Source organism: Lepidothrix coronata, unplaced genomic scaffold (assembly GCF_001604755.1).
Source record: "Lepidothrix coronata isolate B3197 unplaced genomic scaffold, Lepidothrix_coronata-1.0 Scaffold0, whole genome shotgun sequence".
Classification (NCBI taxonomy): domain Eukaryota; kingdom Metazoa; phylum Chordata; class Aves; order Passeriformes; family Pipridae; genus Lepidothrix; species Lepidothrix coronata.
The window spans coordinates 12,230,907-12,244,655 of NW_016690180.1; the positions used below are offsets into that span (position 1 = coordinate 12,230,907).

General features: G+C 37.4%; 1 long non-coding RNA gene across 1 annotated transcript; it reads right to left on the reverse strand.

The window, feature by feature from the left end:
• Positions 1-5,293: 5,293 nt before the first annotated feature.
• Positions 5,294-11,263, reverse strand: LOC108492598. The gene is made up of 3 exons (XR_001873172.1): positions 11,111-11,263; positions 7,981-8,050; positions 5,294-5,348 (listed from the first exon to the last, which is right to left on the reverse strand). It is a non-coding gene; the product is annotated as an uncharacterized LOC108492598 (long non-coding RNA).
• Positions 11,264-13,749: the final 2,486 nt, after the last annotated feature.

A 13,749-nucleotide genomic window follows, 5' to 3' on the forward strand; every position in this document is an offset into this window, starting at 1 on the left:
ATTTTGATTTGCTGGTCTGGATGACTTTCCAAAGCTTAGAATTGGCCCATCCGCGGGAGGAAGATAGGAGAGGGAGAACTCCTTGCCTCAGGGCCCCGCGTTTCCCCGCTGCTCCCGCGGCAGCCGCGTCCCTGCGGCCGCTTTGGCTCCAGGGGGCGCTGCCGCTCCGCCGATGGGCAGGGACCGCGCCGCTGCCGGCGTTCTGTTTGCTGCGGAACAGCCCCCCGGCCCTTCGAGTTCTTACACCGTGATGCCGGCAGGTTGCGGGGGGGTAGGGGTGGCGGTGGGGAGCACTCTGAAATCTTTCTTTTTCCATAATCAGCTCTCCGGCTTATTGCAGCTTTCCTGCCCTCATAGCGCTGATGCCTGTTGTAATTTAAGAGGTAGAATTAAATTCAAGACTTTTACTGTTGCTACTGCCATTAAAGGGTACAAGCTTTTCTGGAATCATAGGACAAAGACGAAAACTGACTTTGTCTCAATGTATTTATGTCTTGATTTTATTTTTTTTTATTTGTTATATTTTATTGTGGCATGGAGTGCATTCTTTTCTGATGAGAGCACAAAACAATATCTGAGTCTATCATTTGGGTTGCTTTCGATTGTGAGATGCTGTTAACGTGGAAAGAAAATCCTGTGCGGGAGCTGAATTAGTGTGATTGACAAAGGTGCTGCTACATTACAACCTTTTCTTAAAACACCTTTTTGTTGAATTTCTGTCTCATAAAGAAGCAGTGTTCTTGCAAACCACTTGTGATGGCACCTCTGAAAATAAAGTGCCATTTCAGATATTCTGGTTTTTTGAATAACAGTTGACAAATAATGTTGCAGATAGTGGTGACCACAAAAAAAGTAGGAGATTATAAGGATACAGAATTTCTGTCAATGTTATGTTTTTCCACTTTACCTTAATCCCAGCTGTCTTCATTTTCTTCTAAGTTTGCCTCACAGATATAGGATGCAACATATGCAACGAACTTACAGTGTGGCATATTCTGGTCTGGATTTGACCTGATTCAGTTTTTCATGGGTTGTTCAAATACACTGTGCTGCAAAGAATGGGCATTAATCACCCATGGCTCTCAAACAGCTCTGTACAAACTTCTTTATTCAGATCAGTAAGGTAAACTAGGCTCAGATGTATGAGATTGCTGATATGTAACAATATAAATTAAAATGAAGGTATGGATTTCATCCAGCCTGCCTTCTCTTGTCTTCAGCTACCCAAATGCATTGTCAGTACATCTGCTTGTGGATTGTCTGATTTAATTTTGCAGCTTCACTGCCTAGCGAAGGCTAATTGTACATGTGAAGCTCTGTACCCATTGAGGTAATGCCAAGAAAATAGAGATCTATAACCCTGGTTCCACAGCCAGACCATCTCATCATGCACAAATCTAAAAGGTCAGTCTTAGAGCATCTGCTGGTGCTCACCTATGCTCAGACCAGAGAGTGTGAGTACTTGGTGGGTGCTAGATAGTAACAAAAGAGAGTGCTACTTCTGATCCCAAAGTAATTACAGTGCTTTAACTCTTTTGATTTAACATCAGAACTGAAAACTGATATTGATTAATGCATGTATTCCCTTAGCATTTAAACACAGTCATTTTCCGTGTGCTAGCACTAGAAATAGATGTGAGGAATTCAATGTAGTCTTTCAGAAACCAGGAGATATAACCACCATGCTTCATTAACACCGGTTATGAGAAATTATTCAAGATTATTTAACAAACTATACAGGCTTCCACCCTCTGTATTTGACTGGACATTCATGGCCTAATGAGTTCATATTCATTCATTTTTATGAAACTTTGAATGTAGAAATATATGCCTGGGAAAATCAAGTGCCTAAGAGAAGAGACACAATACACAGTAAGGTACTGGAGCACAGGAGAACGGCACTGAGAGTTGTAAAATCACAGAAATTAGACCCAGAAAGGATGTTATTTACCCTTTTCCATCTGGTAAATGTTTAACATCTAAGAACGAAAATTTATTCTGGGTGCCAGTTTGAAAGATTTTTGGTGGAATGATCAAGGAAACTGTTGTTTGCTTTCTGCAGCAGTTCAGAAGCTTGCTCATTCTTTGTAAGTAAACAGATGACATCAAAGACATCTGACTCCATCACCGCCTTCCTCCTCACAGAATCAATAAACAGTGCCCTGAGCTTTGACCAAGTACTCTGGTCAAAGACAGTAAATTTACTCTGTGAAACTTCATCTTTACCTTGATTCTACCAGATGATGATTTCAGTATTTTTCTGCCAGACAAAGGTGACTAGTCACCTTCACATCTCAGGAGAGATGTCATAGCTGCCAGTTGTGGATAAATGAAAACTACAGGGTAGTGATAATTCCTGGCGTTAACTAGATCCTTGCTTTAAAACAAAATCCTTCAGCTTTATCTGTCTTGCACCATCAACAGCTTAGAACTTTGTAATGTTAAGATTTTCCTTGATGCTATTGCTTTTAGATTAGGTGATTTCTGTTTATGTAAAGAGTATGTCTTCACTAGCAATTTCAATGGACAGTATTTGTGTGCCTCTTCATACAAGAATGATGAATGTTGAAAATGTCTGAAGCCAGTATTCCACAAGCATTAAAAGCAGATGGGAAAAATTCTGTCATGATTTAAAAAAAAATAGAGGGTTTAATTCCACCTTCTCTATAGGAAGAAAAAAAAGGAAAAAAAAATGCTCTTTGCTAAATAATACCTTTTCTTGGTTGTACAAAACTGCTTTAAAATTAATTGTTAATATGACAATGATCTCATGTTTCTATGTACAATTCTCTTTCACCAAAGCAGCCACTTGTACCAGTAACGTGCTCGGCTGATACAGCTGGTTTGGCTTTTCATCTCTGTAGTGCTCGCTGTTTCTCATAACTTCTTTCCCCCGACGAAGTTGCCATTTGCAAAATACTGGTATTTCTTTATTAACTCTCCACCTCCTTTGAATATGACAGTTCCACAAGGTATCCTCATGCTCTTACAGCTGTTATACTCCTTTAACTGCTGCTTTCACAGACTTAAGCTCTTAAATATAGCCTATAGTATGAATTGTTTGCTATACTCCACAACTGCCTGTGTAATATAATAGCTCGGCAATATCTCTTGCCATATGGAGCACTGCAAGCTGTTCTTGAGCAGCACTGCTGTCCGTGAGAAATCGTTTCAAAGATGCATTCTTTTGAACATATATTAAATATTCTAGCATAGAAAAAGCATCAGATTAGAATTTCAAATGGTGAAGTTGAACTGATTTACCCCAGTGGGGCATCAGATTTTGTGGGCATTTCTTTTGTTTGTTTTTAGCATGCATATATTCACAATTACCTAGCAACCAAGATAAACTTACCAGACTGTTTGGTGTCTAATAAAACTTGCAACTTCCATTACTGTCAGGAAGAAATGTGGTTCTCAGCTACAGTAGATCATGGTATAAGCTGCACAGAAAATTCCTCCTTTATATTTTTTCTAATCTGTAAAGTCTTACATCCACAAAAAGTGATAATATGTTTTCAAACATAAATATAAAAAACCAGCAAACAGTTTCTAAAATAATATTGATCTTAGTTTGCTATATTTTATGTAAGTTGAAAAAAGATAGAAACTCTTCAGAGTTGAAAGTGTGATGCTGAGGAAAAAATGGTGGGAGAGCATTCTGTAACACATAAGCCTATTAATTATTAATATGATTTAAGTAATGGTGACTTGTGTACTGTCATTGTCAAATTTTAGCTTGAGTGGAGCTATTGTTTCACCTTTATTGTGGGCTGACTTTTTTTTTTTTGGTCTCATAGTATATCTTATTTCCTTTCCTGTGTTGTTTCATTTCTATGTGTGAGGCAAAATCGGTGCAGAGGATACAAAGTTAATTATATCTTCATTAATATAAGAAACTATCTTAACAACAAACAGAAAAATCAGGAGATTTAAATAAGAGGAAAGATAAAAAGACAATCAAATATGGTTTTTTTTCTAAGAAAAAATGCATACCCAGAGGAAAAATCAATAATTGTATATAGTTTAATCTTTATGTTTTTTTGCAAATTAGGGTGGGAAATCTTAAGCAATATAAATTAACAAGAAAAACAGGTGTTGAACACTAAATAACTAATTCCAAAGGAACTGTGCTGATACATACTCAAATACAGCTAAAATTTATTTGCACAGATGTATACAATTTAATTTGGCAAATAGGCAGAGCACTTGCCTCACTCTGTCTGTTGCCACTGGCAGAGATACATTTTGTGATTCAGAGGACTAAAGTTACCTTTATTGATGATTCTGCAAATGCGGTCTGTGTGCTGCTGAGTAGTCTGCAAGGTCATAATAAATGCCTGTATTTATTCTGTGCATGCTAGTCCTCAAGAAATTTTAAAGCTGCAATTGAAGCCTGTCATTGTTTCAGAAAGTTTTACTGACCTAGCCTGATTCCTTTTGCATACCCTGGACTACGACATTTCACTGAAATTCATTACATGACACATTGTGTTAAGGCATATCCTTTAAAAAGACAACAGATTTGGCTTCGAAAACTTAAACTGAAGGGCAATCAGCATATCCCAAAGTCATTTATTTCAGTGTTTAATTATCCCCATAAGTTGGAACAAATCACCAAGGAAATTAACCCACGTTATGCACGAAGTCCATTGTGTATGTGATGAAAGACATTACTCCCTGAGAAAACAATGTGATCTAAGGCGTAAAAAATGGAAGATGAAATCTGCTTTATACAAAATTTTTGTTCATTGGTACTAACTGATCCATGACGCATTATTTTGTGGGACAAAATATTATCAATGAGTTGATTGTGGACTTTTTAAGTAACAGCTTTTTCTGAGTTCTTATAAGTTAAGCTAATGATTATACGATTTGTCTCCACTGAGCCTTATTATTTCACTATATATATGTGCAGTGTATATATTGTAATATTTTGGGTTTTATTTATATTGCATAAGTGTCTTAAGGAGAGTGTTGCCTAAAAGATTGCAGAGAAAAGGCTCCGGGCCAATTTAGTGTAGGAGATAAGGTGAAGAGAGCAGGAGCTTTAATGAGTTGTTATACCCACAGGAATACATACCCTTTCAGACAGTGGTTCTGTGATTTTATAATAAGGTCCATCCAATCCCAATTTGTCCACCCCCCAGTTCTGCCCCATGCCGTCCCTTCGGGAATTGAGTCTAGGGGTATTTGGGATCCCCTCTTCCTCATCTTCATCTTCCTTGAAGCACGTTCAATCCTTGAAGCTCCTCCAAAGTTCTGGGCTTGAAGGTCGCTGTGTCTGTGTGATATCTTCTGGTCCAGGCCTTAAGGTGTTTTTCTGCAATTCTGCCTTGAAAAGAAGACTAAACAGCTAACAGAATTTAGAGGGGTTGATATCGGATGGGGTTTGGCATGTGTAAACATTATGCTACAGGGTAAGGGATATAATACAGCTACATTAAAATCTACATTCACTACACATCTACTTCTAAAATCTATAAAAATTAAAGAAATCAAAATGCTCTGAGGCATCAAGGGTAAGGAAGAGAGAGAGAAAGAGAGAGAAAGAGGGATGCCCCATATATTGAAGGATGACAGGCATTTCAAAGTAAAGGACAAGTGCTGAATTGCTAACTATGATGTTATTATTTTCTGAATTTGTAGTGCAATTGCCTGAATGTTACATATGCCCTTTTTATGTACATGTAAAATATTTTGGAAATGAAGGAAAGGATTGGATTGTATTTTGTTATCCAGCTTGGAGGCTCATCTTACTAATAGGACTGTTGTTGTTACCATTTATTTAATCAAAGCTTTTAAATATGCCAATCTAACTTACTCTTTCTTGCTGACCATTAGATAAATACATAGTTTTGTTGTTTCTGAAGCACTATAAACTTATAGGAGAGAACCCACTCAGTACTTTATAAAGAATACAAAATATTTAAAAGTATGAAAAAGCTTTTTCATAGTTTGTCAACTGAATAAACTGACACATTTTCCAATATTTCTAAGGTTTTAAATATTAGACAAATAAGTTATTGTGGATAAAATGCTGCTGCACAGCAGCTGAGCCATAATAATATCAATTTGTTAATGCATAATGGTAAGTGCAAATAATTCAAGTTTCTTTTAATCTTTCAAAGTAGATTGAAGTACCTCCAATAACTTGAGGATGTTTTTTTATGATGGACTGATACTACATACATGAAAATTTACCATTTATAAGCTGGTGTGTGATAAATTGTTCATGTAACTAAGCCATGAACTGTGTTCAAGGTCACATTAAGACAGGGCTTTGAGCAACCTGATGTCCCTGTGAAAGATGTCCCTGCCCATGGCAGGGGAGTTGAACAAGATACCTCTAAAGATCTATCCCAACTCAAACCATTCTATGATTCTATATTAGGACTGTTGGTTTTAAGTTATATACATGGTTTTAAGCACACAACCCAAATGTGTTATTGTCTTCTTGTAGGGTAGAAGTCTCTAAGGAAACATAGGATGAATAAAAGTGATATAGGAACCTTGGTTATGAACAAATATTAGTGGGAGTTTTTTCTTTTTTAAGGAAATCACACTACAGATTTTAAAACTCTTCAGTCCTATTTACATTACTAGCAGCATAAGCGTTTTCGTATCAGATATCTCTGATTCTGCACAAAAAAAATTGCTGTGTCTATAGTTTTATTGTTGATTTCAATAACAGTTACAAAGAAAAAAAATCTTTGCAGATTAGCTTATCCTGGAGCATAAGCTGGAGTAATATTTGAATTGCAGTTGCATTTGTGCAGTTAGGCCAAGTCACTCTCAGTGTATCTCCATTAGCTTTATTAATGTTCTATAGGTAATTATTCTGGATATTTTCTTTTATATAAATACTGATTTTACTGCAGAATGCTGAGAGGGCTGGCTGCGAAAAATTTTGGCAATGTAATTCTAAGTCTATCAACTTGAGCCACGTATCATAATTTTCAAATAAATAATCTATAAATTGTTGTATTGGCGAACTATCTATGTTAGTTAAAGTCCTGATTTGGGTGCAAATTAGGAGATTGAAATTATTTGTATAGTTGGTGGTATAGGTCGTGGTAAAATTAATTGGACTAGTTTCCAGTCACGCAACCTCACAAGTCATTTTAGAAGATAATGCAAAATTCTCTATCACCATTGGCTGTAGTTTAAAGTGAAAAGTGGCCATGTGGGGCAAGGGAGGGTGGAACTATCTTGACCATAAATGTAAGTTGAAAATAGAATTGTGAATGAATCTAATCTTAATGCTGCTCAGCATTTGTGTGCAAAATGAAGTCAGGAGACTTTCAATTTTGCTATTAATGTATATTCTATTCTTAACTCATTTGATTAGAAATGGAGTTCAATGAACATGTTCTGTGAAATATTACATTGTCTTATTGTTACATGAACTGACACAAATTGTTCAGAAGATCTAAAAGGAGACAAGATAGTTTTCCTGGAAATGAAATTTTCGTTTTAATTTAATTAATAATAGTGTTCATTAAACCACACAAAGTATGCCACTATGTGTCTGACTACATCATCCCTCCAAAATATGTGTATTTTTTAAAAAACTTGAGAGTTGTTCTTCCCAATGGCATCTTGAGGGATTCAAGGCAGGCAGTTTTTTCCGAAGTATTGAAGTCAACTGTTTGTTCCCTCAGATATGACACGCAGTTCCCATACACAAATGCATGAAGCATGGGGATTAAACAGAGCCATGATCTCATTGGGGTTAGGGAGATGTGATGGGGTAGCTCAAATGACTGGGGTGCTATGAGAGACGGACACAAGGTCTTCAGGAAGGATCAAACAGGATGGTGAGGAGAGGGATCTGCCTTTGATGTGAGAGACCAGTGGGGATGCCTAGAGTTCTGTCTACGGGTGGTTAATGAGTTAATTCAGAGATCACAGTTCAGGATTTGTGGGTAGAGCCAAATATCCAATGTTCTTGTGGGTTTCTGCTACCTGCTAACTTACCAGGAGGTTGATGGGGCCTTCTGCAGAGAGCTGAAAGAAGCATCATGGGAGACTTCAACCACCCCAATACCTGCTGGAGGGACAACACAGCAAGACACAAGTAATCCAAGAGGTTTCTAGAGTGCAAGGAGGACAAACAGGTGATCAAGGGGCCAGCAAAGGGCATTGCTCTGCTGGACTTCATACTTGCAAACAAGGAGAGATTGGGTGGGATATGCATGTTGGGGGCAGCCTTGTCTTTAGTGACCATGAGAGAAGGGAGATCCAGAAGAGTTGGATGATTTTCAAGGATCACCTCCTGCAAGCTCAGCTAAATAGGGAGCTCCTGTCTAAACACAGATATGAAAAGGAAGCATACAAGGGCTGGAAGCAGGAACAAATGACGCAAAGAAAATATAAGGTTACCATCAGTGCATGGAGGGGTGGGCTGAGGAAAATTAAAGCCCATCTGGAGTTGATATCTGACATGAAAGGCAACAAGAAAGACTTCTGCAGGTATGTCAGCTGCAAGAAAGGCTATAAAAATGTAGGTCTGCTCTTGAATGAGACAGGTGGCCTGATGTCAAAGGAAGTGGAAAAGGACAAGGTAGTTAATGTCACCTTGTTCTCAGTCTTTATCAGTATTATTGGTCTTCAGGCCCCTGAGACCAGAGGTAAAGTCTGGAGCAAGGAAGACTTACCCTCAGTGGAGGAGCTTGCTGATGATGCAAACTGAGAGAAGTGTTTGATGCGCCAGATGGCTGCACAGAGATCTTGAGCTGTCTCCACCCTTGGAGATATTCAAAAGCCATCTGGGCACTGCTCTGGGCAACCTGCTGTCAGTGATTCTGTTGAGCAGGGGAGTTGGACTAAATGATCTCTAGAGGTCCCTTCCAACTTTGCCTATTCTATGTTTCTTTTTCAGTTAAGCTATTTTCTTATTTAGCTCTCCTGCTAAGGGCTTATAGGGACCCTTGTAGGCCTGGGTTTCCATTTGAGCACCTTGTTTTAACATTCCATTGTTTATTTTTGCAGAAATTCTACAGCAGAAGACAGCAAGTTTAATAAGACTTGTTTGTACAAACAAAAGGTACTTTATCCCAAATAGCTGTAAAAATCTGAGTCTGAACAAAAATTCATCCTAGTCTTAAACATCAACAATTCCAAGTGTGTGATGCTGCCAGTCTTTGCAGTAACAGGCAGACAGATGGGTTCATATGGAGAAAGAAACCTGCCTAAACCTCCAAGGAGAAAAACACAGAGATTGAAAAAAGATTTAATCTCTGCTACCTTAGGTTTGCAAAACCTAAGAGCACATGTATCTCAAAATACCATGTCATGGAGACATAAAAATTTCTTTTAATGTTTCTAGTATACATATGTAATAGAACATTTATTCTGAGGAAGCCTCTCCAGGCAAAGTGGAGAGACTTGAAAGAAATGGCACTAAGAACTATTTCAGAAACGAAACATCAGCTGCCACTCACTATCCAAAGTTTTGTGCCACTTGAATGGTTGTGAAAAACTTTTTTCCCAGGGATGAAACAGACACCATTTAAAGTATAGGAATGCATGCAGTAAGGATGCAGAAAGCAGTTACCTTTCGTCAGGTTGGGATTGTTGGTTTCCCACTGAAATGAATTCTGCTTATTTCAGATTTTTTTTATGTCAGTTCAGACTGTTTCTTAGTCTGTATATTCTCTGGTGAGTTACTAGTTACTGTTCTCATAGCTGGTCAGACTGAACATTTATATCGAATTTGTGTCATTTCAGCTAATACCTATACTAGAGGAAAATTACATTGACCATTGGTTCATACCAATGGTGATAAGCACACAGAATAGCATAATGTTCAGTGCCCCTTATTTTTATTCCCTAAGCAGCTTGGACCTATGCAAAAGCCATTTGGAAAACTACAAAAAGTAACATGGGTCAGCAGCTGCCTCAGATAGGAATAGAGAGGGAAAAAATAGCATACAGCAACAGTACTGCTTCAAGCTTCTGCAGCTGAGTGATTTTTGAGGTTACTTGATATTTATAGGCACAGTTTCTTACAGTGTGATTTGATGCATAGGTTACACTTGCAGTTTTATGGAAACCTGTTCTGTGTGTTGTTTGTTTTGCAGTTTAATATTACATCATTTTTTTGTTCTTATGAGAAACAGAGTTGGGGCGAACAAGTGCAAATAGTAATTATATTTTTGGCAAAAGAAATCATATCTGCTTGGTTTTTCTGGGATGTGAAAAGATCACCTTAACATGCTAGAATGTCACAATTCTCATCCACTATGAAAGGCATCATTAGTAAAGGTATTGATTATTGTAACCACATGCTTCTTTGAATTTCTTTCTGTCTTTGGGGAAGACTTTTTTAACACATTTCACGTCATGTAGTCCTATAGCATATGCTCCAGCTTAGTCGTCAAATGGACTTTTCATAGGTCACAGCATCATCCTCTGGGATATAATTCAAAATTGAACCAGATCCATTATAATTTTAGACTTCTGTTTCAGATCAAGTTATATCCCTTACATATTGCCATGGTAAGGGGGAAACTCTTTTGGCACTCCTTGAAGTAAATTTAGACTTCACTAAGGGCATCATAACGAGCAATTCAATGACTTGTGCCTAATTCATTAAAAAAAAAATATGATTCTGTGAGATAAGATATGTAATATTTTCATGCAGTTAAAGAAAAAAAGATTAAAATACAGGAAAAAATTATTGTTCCATTTAGCATGGGACATAAATATAATAATATCAACCTGGATCTATTAATCAACTTTAAGCATTGGAGATATTTGAGAAGAGCATCAGTTTAGGGTAGACTTTGGTATACAAAGTTCTGCTCTGTCCTCTCAGGTATGAATAGACAATCTTATATGCAAAATCTCTATACAAGTACACCAAGCATACTGATGTACACCAAGCAGGCATTTGTGCACTGGTACGTGGGGGAGGGCATGGAGGAGTTCTCAGAGGCCTGGGAGGATATGGCTGCCCTGGAGAAGGATTATGAGGAGGTAGGAGTGGATTCTATCGAAGAGGGGGAGAGGAAAAAAAGGACGAAAAGGGACAAAACCAAAACAGATATGCACAATTGAAACCCGGGAACTAGCAAAATAAAGAACCAGCAAAATGAAATCTCACCGCTTCCCTTAAGAAAAGCAGGATCGCGCCAGGCATGGCCAGCACCCTCCACCTCCCATGTGGCAAACAAGTCTGAGCAGGCCTCAACTCCCAGATAAGCGAGACCAACTGCAGGGATCTGCTGTCTCTCAAGTTTGCAGGAAGAGAAAAGAAGAAGAGGTCTCTCTCTCTGTCTTGTTTATACCTCTGTTTACGTAAAGGGATAGGGTGAAATACTTCCTTGGTTACTAGGAAGGAAGGCCTAAGACTCAAAGCCATTACAAATCTCTATGCGAGTATGTAAACCATTCAAGTCCCATTCCCAAATGGGATTCAATTTGCCCAAAAGTAACAAACTTGACTAATTTTTGCAATGTTTGTAGTAATCTTTTTTTTTAGAGTGCAAAATTTTGATAGCAAGAACTCTCTGTGGAGGTAGAATTTTATCCTCATCGGGGCCTAAAGGTACCATCTGTGATACAAGCAACCAATAATACACTCCATTCAGAACCAGTGACTACAGGGAGATGAAAAATGAGTATATTTTGACATGGAAATCTCCCTGATTGATATTGATATCTAATGCGTGTACTACTTTGTACATTTTGATAAAATCTGTTTTTCTTTTGAAATAGACCTTATTTTCATAGGACTGAAAGAATGGAAATGAGTAGATGAATATTAATATACTTCAAACTTAGGGAGCATTTTACTTCAATGCTTACTTGTTTGCCTAGCTTTCGTCTGTTGTTTTTCAAAAAGGACAGTGGAAATTATTTCAAAGACTCAGTCAGAGACAAGAAAATTAGCTTCTGGTCCTAGCACCTGTAACTTTCACTGAAGAATTCAATAGACTTTCCAGGTGCTCAGCATCAATTTGAATTAGTCATTAAGAACATGCATGGCAAACCTTACTGTAAGGTGAAATGGTGAAGTAATAAAATCCCTTTATAAAAATGCTAAGAGAAGCTTAATGGCAGTGAAGGGAATGTTGCTACTTTTATAAAATTTTTATGCTTCATTGCAGATTGGTGTATAAATGCGGGGCAAAATTCATCTTTATATTTGCCAAATTACATGATTTTGTGATGACAGATCCATATTTATTTATTAATAATTCAAATTCCTTTGGATTGATATTAGCTACCTCTAGCAAGGTGTATTATACGATTAATCCTTTCTTACCTGTGATTTAACTTAATTCTCTTTCATTTAATAAAATACCCTCACCAAGAACATTGCTATGTTAAAATATAAAATGATACTTCTACTTTTCCAGTGAATTAGTCTAACTAGCCTATTATGTTAATACAGGACTTATTAAGTCACTCATTAATTCTGTCTGCAAGTATGACACCCAAGGAAGCAATTTATGTTTGTTGTAATTGGTGTCGCTTGAAAAGCCAGTTTTATGAAGCAAATTATTTTTTTTAACACATTCACTTCCTTATAATCAATCTCATAACTGATACCATTTTCTGTCTGCTCAGCCATCTCATCTCGCAGGTTGAAGATTAAATCATGCTAAGGTATCACCTAAGTCCTTTGCTTGATCTACACCTTGCTTTCTGATATTAAATCAGCCTGTAAGCTACTATACCTTTTGCATGTCCTTGCTATGCTGGATAGCATCACAATCTTAATGTTATAAAAAAATAAAATCATTCAGCACCAATTAGGGTTGTAGAGGTGTTGTAAGGTAACTCTGACTGATCAATAAAGGTTTTCTATCTGGAGTTCCCTGCTGAAAGAAATATCTTGGCTCTTGACCTTGTACTTTACACTTCATTCTGTGATATATTATTATGTCAAGCTACAGCAGATGGTGAGGGATGCAATGGGAGGTGAGTACATTACACCCTATTCTTGACTGCCTTTGACTTTAACTGCAGCATTTATATTACTCTGCCTTTGCCTCATCAGCTTGAGAACTGAAATGTTGTGACTGGCTCTGTGTCACCTCTGACCATCATTTTTCTGCATTAGACTCATTTTCCTTTCCGTCTTTATCTGTCTTTTTTTCCACGAAGGATCTCCCCACTGCATTTTCTTTCTTCTACTAAAACATATCCCAGTTTCTTCTCCCTTGAAAGTATTTTTTACTGTTGTGACTTTTGGTTCTTTTTGTGAATTGGTTTGATGCTTTGTCAGGGAAAAGTGATGGAGAAGGGGCAAGTCACACATTAGCACTAGCTGTATAGTCCAACAAGAGAGGCAATAATGAAAATTAAAACAGAGCAAAACCCCCCAAAAATGTCTATAGTGCAGTTTTCTGGTATGCCTTGTCCCCTTCAGTTGAAAAATGGGAACTGAAGACCAATTTTGCATTGTCTTAACTTCAAGTTAAATGACGGATAATACAGAGTAAACAACTGATTTATTTTTTTCAGGAGCATATGGGTTGAGCACAGATACCCCTTTTATGTAGAGTTTAAAATAAATGATGCTGCAGCTGTTAATGAGACTGAGATACTGCTATTATGGTAAAAGTGCCTAACTAGCATGAATTGCATTTGATACATTTTCGCAGATGATATTCTTGTTTTCTAAATTGTTTTTTTTCTAAAAATGAAGTCAGTATCTGTCTTCCCATTCATCATAACTAGGTAAGTAACCACACAAAATTAATTAAACCTGCTGTACGATGAGAGTTTTCAAGA